Raw genomic sequence first — 10111 nt, 5'->3', positions numbered from 1 at the left:
GTTTGAGACTGATCTAGGGCACTGCTGTGTGGTTATGCATATGTACGTCATATCTCCTGCAGTAGACACTGTGTTCCTAACCATAGGGAAATCAGAGGAAAATCATGACTGAGGGGAAGTTAGAGCTAAGCTGAAAATGCATGGATAGTGTGGTGAAGAGGGGAAGGCTTCCATTTTCCTGGGGTCTGTTTATTTTCCAAAAAGTCCTAGGTGTCATGTCTTCTTACTTCTAATTCTCACTTCCCTACAACTTCCCGTAGCTAGGTTTTCCTGAAGGAAACCTGAAACAGCTACTAACATCATCATAATCTGTGTGGAGAAGCACTTTTTCATAATAATGTCAATACTTGACAAACCTGATTGAACCCTGTGCTGCTGCCCTAAGAGCAATTGGGGTTAATCCTTGCCTGACAACTGCAAGTGAAAACAGCTAAATAAGACGGTCCAGAGCAAAGTGACCTAGAGGAATCCTCTAGCTTCTGAGCTGCCAGCAGTTCAGGAAGCTGAGGTCTAGCTTCAGAGTGCCCTGTCGCAAATATGTGCTTGGATTGATAGTTTTCCAGAGTATATTTTATATAACACATGTCTCTTGAAATTCTGCACACACACACACACACACACACACACACACACACACAGTTCTGTCATCAGATATCCCCTCTTAGTTACAAAACCGATTGGCAAAGGGTCTAAAAGTGCTGTGGTAAAGAAAACTTTCAACTTTGTGCAGTTGATCATTTCATGAATCCATCTGACTACAGTTCCCCTATCATTTCCTCTTGAAATGTGGCACTTTGGAACTGTTACACCACACTGTGTATTACACCTGTATGCACCTATAGCATTATTTCTCTGGCCTTTATTTGTAATCTATCCCCTTGGCAAAAGATTTCTGTACTACATGCCATCCCTCTCTTTTACTTGCTCCCTCTGGTAGGTTGTGCCATGCTCTCATAGAGTGAAGCTCAAGTAGATTGCCTTGTTGTTTTGCAGTTCTTCAAATATTCTTCCCTGTGTACAAGTCCTGTCTCTTTAGTCAGATCATACCTTCACCCAGGACACCGCCAGTGCACTGCTAATGGTAGGGACTACACAAATGCCTGCTAATTAGAAGAGCTCGTTTTTTCATTCAACAAATATTTATGATGTGATTGCTATGTGTTAGACACTCTAAATAGTGCTTATAACAAATCAATGAGGAAAGCGGACAAAGACCCCTTCCCTCATGAAGTTTATTTTCTAGTAGTGGAACCAAATAATAAATATTGGACATAATAAGGAAATTGACAATAATTATGTCCACATGGTCTCTTCACTGAGATATAATTACATATAACATTGTGTACGTTTAAGGTATGCAGTGTGTTGATTTTATATATTTACAGACTGCCATATGATAACCACTGTAGCTGACACCTCTCTCACATCATATAATTATCATTTCATTTCTCACATTTGTCAAAATGGCTACCATCAAAAAGATGAAACAACTGATGGCGAGGATGTGCAGAAAAGGCAACCCTAGTGCATTGTACATTGGTGGCATTGTAAATTGGTGCAGCCACTATGGAAAACAGTATGGAGGTTCCTCAAAAAATAAAAATAAAAATACAACTACCATATGATCCAGCAACCCTACTATATATATCCAAAGGAAATGAAAACAGGATATCAAAAATATGTTTGCACTCCCACATTTATTGCCGTATTATTCACAATAGCCAAAATACAGAAACAACCTAAATTCCATTAACAAATAAATGGATAAAGATTTATATACAATGTATTTGTATACATTGTATTTATATACGATGGAGTATTATTTAGCCACGAACAAGGAGGAAATCCTGCCATTTGCAACAAATAGATGCACCTTGAATGTACTATGCTTAGTGAGATAAAACGAAGATAAATATTGTAGGATCTCATTTATATGTGGAATCTAAAAAAGAGAACAGAAAAGTGATTACCAGAGGTTGGGGGTGGGAAAATGAGGGATCTTTTCCCCCTTGTATTAACTCTTTAATTAAAATTTTCCAAAACATCCTTCAAGGTAAATCGTTACACAGAGAATGTTTTTATCAGCAGCGATGGCTCTCATGTATGTTGAAAAAAACTCACTGACACAGACACTTCTGACAGATAAAATGGTCACAGCTGTTCGTCATTCTTTGAATTACAGCAAAAATAAATTTTACAGTATAATCTAAAAGAACTCTGTGCCCTCTCTGATTCAAGAATCTGATTCTTAAGTTTCCAACCAGCATAAGTACTACATCATTCAACACAAATATCAAGGAATATCTCCTCTAAGCATTCTGTTAATGTCAATGTGGCAAGAAGTGATAAATGCTAAGGACTCTAGTCAGAAAACATCTTGATGTTTTTATCGATTGAGATTAAGTTTATTTATTTATATGTGTGCTTATACCTGTTATTTCCAAAATAATTTAAGGTGGCCTTTGACAGTAATCGAGATTAGCTGATATCTCAACAATCTCAGACACAAAATTATTTTAACTAGAAGAAAATATTTAACCTAAAATGGCAATAAATTGAAATCTTTCAGTTATTGCTTTAGTAAGACAATGTATGTTTTATAAAAATTTTGCCTATTTCTCCAAAATAGGATAAATACTAAGATCTTTGCTGTCAATCGTTACTTTATTTTGAGTTAATAAACTTATTGCTATCTTTATAAAAGAATAAAAATAAACAACTATGTAACTGCAAAGCTTAGTTGCAATTTTCCACTGTAAAATTTATTCACATTATTATTTTTTAAATTCAATATTCCTTTGCCTATAGTTATATGTGACTAAACAGTGAATCGTTTTACAGTTCCCTTAAAATATAGGTGAAGAAAACATATGCATACATTTGCCATACCGACACCTGGCTTTTATTTTTTAAGGAATTGTTATTAATTTCAAAAGAGGGTTCCATGAAATTTAATAGGATTCCCAGCGATGATATTATGTGAGATCTATGAGATTTGAAACATAATTATAAAAGGCTAACAAGCAAAGGACTCAATCCTACTTTTCCATTTTTAAGAAAATCCAGACCATCTGTCACATCCCCTTTGGCAAGTTCCCGCAGCCTCAGTCACCCTCCGAGTCCCTGCCCCTACTCGGTGGGGACAGAGCCCTGCACGGAGGACAGCAACACATCTTCCGTTGGTTTCTTAGGGTTTCCCTCCAGGTCTGTCTTGATTGCTCCAGACTCAGAGACTTTCCACTTCAACTCATCCATTGTCAGGTTCATGCCACCAAACACCAGATGCTCGATCAATTGAGCCTTGATATAACCTTCAAGGTAAACAGATATTGTGGGCAGATTCCTGTCAGGGTAATTGGGTGTGCAGGTTGTTGAAATGGCTTTGATAAATTTGACCCCAGGAAACTTCCTGGCAAGTTTCCTGATTTATCGGGGCACAGAGGGAAATCCCTTGTTTGTAAAGGTGCAAGATTACCCACAAGCCCTCTCCAGCTTTGGTAACTTCTCGAACATAATCCTTTCCTGAGACGTCCAAAACTTCTCCAAATTTATTCTTCAGTTTAGTTGCTTTCCACTTAGCCAGTCTTTGTTGTCTGTATGTTTCAATAGCTCGTTCATCTTCCTCATTAAATTCATCTTCATTCTCCTCCAGTTCTTCCAAAGTCATGTCTTCAAGATGGACTGCTGAAGGACTCGCTGCTCCTCCTCCTCTGCCTCCTTTTCCAGTTCATTCAAACTTTCCTTTGAAGGCAGGATTCCTTTTCTGTGTAAAATACGGTTCCACTGGGTGTCTGAGTTGGGGTCCTGCGTCTTGTTGCAAATAACTCAAGCCAGGTGGGCCGCGATGCCACCGTCCCTCACCTCTCTTCCACACACACCAGGGATTTGTTCTTAAAGGTGCAAACCTGCAACTAGAAGATAAATTCTGGAGACCGAATGCACAGCAGCGTGATTCGAGTCACACGTTATTCCTTCGTGACACTTTCTTTGACTGCCACTGGCTCCCATTTTGGGTCTTATAGAGCGAGCCCTGTTTCTTGCCTTTTGAGCACTTCTTTCAGTTTGTAGTTTTAGATTTGAAAGCATGACTAGTAGATTAGTCCCCCATGTGCAAACAAAGACTACAGGGTTTTCATCACCAGACTTTAGAGCTGTCCTCGAATGCAATGTATGCTAACAAATGTGTTTTTTTTTTGTTGTTGTTGTTGAATGAATACAAAGAATGGATGTAAGTAAATTTATTAAGAAAAAAGTGATAGGATTTCCATAGAAGTTGAATGTAGCTGACTCGATTGTAAACTGCTTGTAGCAAGAAAAACTCTCAAATAATAGTTATTAACTAGGTTATTAACTACACAGAACATAGATGCTCACTAAGTATTTGGAGGCGAGCATGAAAAAGAAAGAAAAAAGAACATAAATCCATGTAGCACAACATTTGACTCATCAAATAGTTTTAAGTCTAATTTTAAAATTATACTAAGCAGCTATGTGCCACCCTACTGAAGTTAAAACGTTTGTGTTTCTGAAATAAGATAATATGTTTAAAATGTGGAACCAGCTGACTCTTAGTGTCTAGCTCTGAAAATTAGTCCAAAATTTCACTTTGGAATTACATTGTGTTTTTTCAGAAAGTGAAGGAGAAAGAAAGAAAAAATACAAGAAAACATATTTGATGAACTCTTCTTCACTCAATATTGTCCAGGCAAAGGGGAAAAAAGGGAGTGTGACAAGGGGGTGACGGTGGGATTCAGGGAGCCAACAAGAGACCGTCTGAAGAGAAAATAAGCTTAGAGTAGTGGGTACAGGTAAAAGACTGGAGAGAAAAATCACAAACAGAACTAAGACAAGTATGTGTAAATGCAGACAGGCTCATTGAAATAGGAAACCTCAGTAGAGCGCTCTTAAAGAAAAGAATGGCTTCCTTAATTTATGCCTGCCTCTAAGAATCTTTTCAATGCAAGTCCTAAAAGTATAAAGGAATGACATTTGTAAAAAGCATCCTGAGGTTTTGTTTGTTTGTTTCTTTTTCTGAAGAATATTGCCAGATTAAATCCAAGATGCTATCAGAGCTCGTACTGACACAGCTTACAAAATGGACCAAATACCCAAGGATCTAGCCAGGCACACACAGCGTCTCTGTAACCTAAGGATAACCATGAATTCAGCTGCATTTCCATACTGTCAACATCGGTCTTGCAAAGGTGGTTACAAATCACTCTGCCAGTAGAAATTGCAGCTTAAAGGTCAGATGAGTAGGATATTTCTGTCAGAGGACAAGTACAAGCTAAGTCAGTAGAAGTGTCCCCTTTGCTCACCCTTATATTTTGTGTCGGATTTTTATTTTTTTTAAACATAAGGGAAATTCTGTACCTCTAACTGTAGTTTTCCAGCTTCAAGTTAAGAAGCAACAGTTAGACTAGAAGCCGCAGTGGGTATGAAGCCTTTAAAAGTTTGGGGTTAAACATTGAATAATGTGAACGGATGCTTGAGTCATACTTCTGGTACAGTCAGGTGAAAGGCCCCTGAGAGGACCAGCTTCTGTTGGGGAGAAGACAGAAATATGCACATGGCCCTAAGGCACAGGGACCACAGTCTAAGATGCCAGGAACTTTTGACCAGAGACTGGCTGGGGACCCTAGGGTCTCATGACTGACCACTCTGCTGAGCAGCCCAGGACTTGAAGATCAAGGGCATTCAGGCTTCTCAGTGCTGCCAATTCCCACAGCTCCCCCTCCATGATCTCTTTACAGGCCTCCCACACTCCCCAGCTGCCACTGTGAGAACACAGCACAGTATTCCCTCTCTGTGTGTGCTTTCCCAAAGCCCAGAACCTTCCCCACCATCCTCCCTGCCAACCTGTCGACATCAGAGCCAGTTTTCCCCCCCTCTTCACCAGCCCCCAACACTATATTCCCGTCTCTCACCATCGTTCAGCTCAGGGATCAACTCTGTAAATATGCCTCGTCTTGTCCTTTAAATGAAGTCTGGGGATCAGGAAGCCACAGTACATCTATCTGTAGGAGGCAGAAGAAGGCTGGTGGCCAATTGCCAGTAGGTCCAGCATATCCTGACATTCATACCAACAAGCGGCCACTGCTTCAGAGAATGTGACACTTAAAACAAGGAGTTAGGAAGTCTGGATAGTCCTCGAATAAACTGGCTACAGCCTGTCTTTGTAAGCGCTGAGAAGTCCCTAAGCTTAACTCTAACCCCTTCCAATCAGAAAATTTTCAATTCCCCAATAGCTCCTCGGGTCAGAATTCTGTGCCTCCCACTCTCCTGGCATGACCTTGTCACTTGAGTGGACTTGTCACAGAACGGGGACCTGCCCTTGTGCTTACTAGTTCATCAGCTGGTTTATTCATCTTCTTGTTAGTCACGTGATGGACCCATTTTTCTTTCCATTCACTTCTCCGCAGATCCCTCCGTCAGTCATTTCTGTAGATTTCTTTTATTGTTTTGATTGCCAACTATGTGCTAGACCTAATTTCTGGATATAAATGAGTAGGCAAAATAGTTGTATTTTCTGTTCTCACAGAGTATATAGTCCAGAGTGAATGAGACATTTAATCAACAAGAAAAATGTCAAAGATTATAAAATGCAAAAGTGCTCTGAATGAATCCAACATATTAGAAATCTGTCCTTATTCATACGATGTCGTTCTTTAAAGATTGAGCTGCAGATCTTGTCGCTTAATATAAATTGGCCTTGAGTTGGAGACCCAGAATCTACATTTACGCAGCTATGATCTTTGAAAGACTGTTCAAGATCAGAAATTCATGCGAAGGCTGAGCAGGATAGGAGCCATCTCATAGGTTTCCTGAATGTTCAAAACATATTATGTGTAGGATACTCCTTGGAAATAGTTACAGGCCTCTAATCCTTTCCTCTCTCATACTTCAAAATGCATTCGTCAATACTGCATACCGTTTATTTTGTTTTCGTTGTGCATTCATTCAAGGTTTCCAGTGTCTGGAATCTCTGAGAAATAAATTCTAACTTGGCACCATGAGAGGCCATCATTAATTCCCAGTTAAGGAAAAGAAAGTGGAAAAAAAAAAGAGAGCTGAGAGAAAGCAAGACAACCCCTGGAACCAAGCAGTGAGATGTAAACAGCACCCAAGGCCAGCACTCTTCTGAGCAGCTGGTTCTCATAGCGCTTTTACGTGATTCCCTGACAGTCGTAAATTCTTGGTGAAAGTCCTAGTTTGGTCTCCCATCTGCTGTGGGGTCATTAGTGGCCCGCAGCCTTGCCGTGTGAGGGCGATGTCTTGCTAGTCAACAGCAAGAGGTAGCAGATTTGAAGAGCTTTGAGGGGCTGGTTCCTGGGCACACGCGAGGAAGATCCCTGGGCAGCGCTACAGAGAGCCCTGGGTGGCCAAATGTCTGGAAATTAGATGGTCTAACCTTGTTTTTCTGTCACATGCTGTTGAGGCCGGAGATTTTTAGTATAAGTATAATGTCCTTGTTTTTCCTCAAATTCCTCTACAGTATGTTGGGGAAAATCATCATTATCACCTCCCGCTGGCATGTCACTGAGTATGGTTTTCTAATTTCCCCAAGGACACACCACGGACATGGAATGCAAGCGTTCTCTCTGGAGGTGCCATGTGCCTCACGATCACTCCCACAACTTTGGTAAGTCCTTCCTAATAATTAAAAGGGTGTTGGGAAGGTGGACAAGCCCCGTGGAATTAGCGCTCCACTGTGCTTTTCCAAGTTCTCTCGTTGTGCTTTGCAATCAAATCAAACTACTGTTCATTTCCAGACCAAGGATACAGTGTTCTGGGAAACAATGTTCTCAGCCCTGTTCCCCGCGGATGAGTGTGTACAGATCACAAATAGAACCACTGCTGGTAATGGTTGCTCATCACCCTGCCGCTTCATAGCCTGTGGAGCTGGCAGGAAAGCTGCTGGGCGTGACAACGTAGGTTCTCTGTTAGATTGTGTTAAAGCTCGAAGACCATATACTAGGGTGGTTTCAGATTCCTCCGGATGCCTGAGCTCCTGAAAGTTACAGGGTGTGGGACTCCATGAAATGTTGCCCAGTGGACTAGCAACAAAAATGGAGCAATGGAGCATGTGTGCTCTGTTAAGATCACAGCCCAGGTGTCCCAGCACATACACAAGCTGAGCCTGGTCAGCTTCCAGGTTTTCGTCAACTTTCATTCATTACTTATTTGTTGATTTAATTCTTGTTATTAGACTGATGGTCATAAGCATCAAACACTGAAGAAAATTGATGGAAGAGAAACTTAAATGAGAGATTTTTATACACAAATTTGTTACTGTTTTTTTTCTTTTTCTTTCCTTTCTGTGAATCAGGAGGAGACCACCATTACTTGATTTTCTGGAAAAACAAAATAATCACAATATAGCTTTCAGAAGGTGTATTTTGAGGTCATTTCTGTTGAATCAATTATAAGTTGACTTCAGAAATGTGTAATCTAGAGAAGGGTGAGTTTGAACTTGTTTTTCTTGGGACCTAAATGGTCTGTCAATTAACTGTTAATAGCAAGAGTGAAAAGAAAATTCTTCACCTGCTTAAGATTCATAATTTTCCAAGCATATTAGACATGCTTTCATGTGTCACTTGCGAGCTATTTACCCAAATGTCTTATATGTTAATCTTTGAAAAGACATTGGTCTTAGGAAAGATATGCTAAACTCCACTATCTCCTTTCCTTATCTTCTTCCTTTACCCTCTCCCCCTTCTCCCCTTAGAAGAATCATTACTCAAACCCCAGTGCCTCTCAGAAGACAGTTTGAGAACTACCCAATAGTTTTCAAATTTCTCAACACTTGTTGCATTGTGCATTTAAAATGCAGTTCATGTTCATGTTACAACCTGTTGATCTGTTAACTGGAAAATATCAAAGGCTCTTCACTCTAATCTATAGACCGGTTGTTAGATTGTAAACCTGAATGCAGGAGTCATAGTAATCCTGCTGCCCATGGCAGCACTTATGCCTCACACACACTAGTGTTATTGTAATATTGTAGCCTTATTGTCATATTGTAGTTTTATAGTCAATCAGTAACAGTAATAATAACAGCTAAGACTTACAAACTTTTTGGTATATCCTGGACCCTCTTTGAAGCACTTGATACACATTCAAACTTAATTCTCAACAACCAGGGAGGCCAGTACTATTATTACCCTAATTTATAAATGAGAAAACCCAGGCATTGTGAGGTTAAGTGACCCTTTGAAGGTCAGTAACAGGAAGGGCAGGTTTCAAGACCAGGAAGCCTGGCTTCCAGACCTGTGTCCTTCATGGTCACCGAAATAAAATGACACACCTTATAAGAAAATTTTATGTGATCTCAGCTCTTCTTCAACTGCTCCCGTATTTGCATGACACTTTTATATCTCTCCGAGAGCTTCTGCATATTTTCTCTTATAATCAAGTTTTCAATTGACCAGAGTCTAGATCACTACAAATCTTTCCACTTTTCCAAGAGCCATGCTTTGCATTTCCCATAAGTCAGACCCAGTTTTTACTTATTTGATTGGGATGAGTTTGATGTCAGTAGCTGACAGGCTGAAGGATTTATTTACCAGTCTACTCAGACTGAGGGCAACATCACACGTAGATTTTTGGCTGGGTTGTTCTCTGCTCCCTAAAGTTTAACTGGCATAAAAAATAAAAAAAAATAAAAACAGTAATCAGCTTTAATGAGCAATTTATACAACTACTCTTACCCCTTTTTACTTAATGTTATAAATTTGCACTCTAAAACTATTATGGCTGACGTGTCATGGGAAAAGAACACAAAACTGACGTCTGGAATCCTAAAAAAAGCAAAGCTCAAGATTGAGCCTCTGTTATTGTGGGGCCTTCTCTAACTGCTTCCTCTCCCAGTAATAATGAGATGTGTTTGAATAGCTCAAAAATATGTAATGGGGTCACAAATTTACCCACCCTGTAATTTGAATGTGCAAAGATAATGTAGGTCCTATACTTCTCTGTATATGTCATCTTTCTTGTCTAATGTCTACCTGTTTTGGTAGAGGAGGAAGACAAAACAAAAAGCAAAACAAAAAAAGCTTAGCACAGGCTGATATAAAACAAGGTGAGACAAAATACTCTCCTCTGTTTCTTT

General features: G+C 39.8%; 1 pseudogene; it reads right to left on the bottom strand.

Annotated features, from left to right (window-relative positions):
- Positions 1 to 3104: 3104 nt before the first annotated feature.
- LOC109454899 (phosducin-like protein 3) lies at positions 3105 to 8173 on the bottom strand (annotated as a pseudogene).
- Between the last annotated feature and the right edge of the window lie 1938 nt (positions 8174 to 10111).

This window comes from Rhinolophus sinicus, linkage group LG02, assembly GCF_036562045.2.
Source record: "Rhinolophus sinicus isolate RSC01 linkage group LG02, ASM3656204v1, whole genome shotgun sequence".
Classification (NCBI taxonomy): domain Eukaryota; kingdom Metazoa; phylum Chordata; class Mammalia; order Chiroptera; family Rhinolophidae; genus Rhinolophus; species Rhinolophus sinicus.
This window is presented reverse-complemented; position numbering and strand designations above follow the sequence as displayed.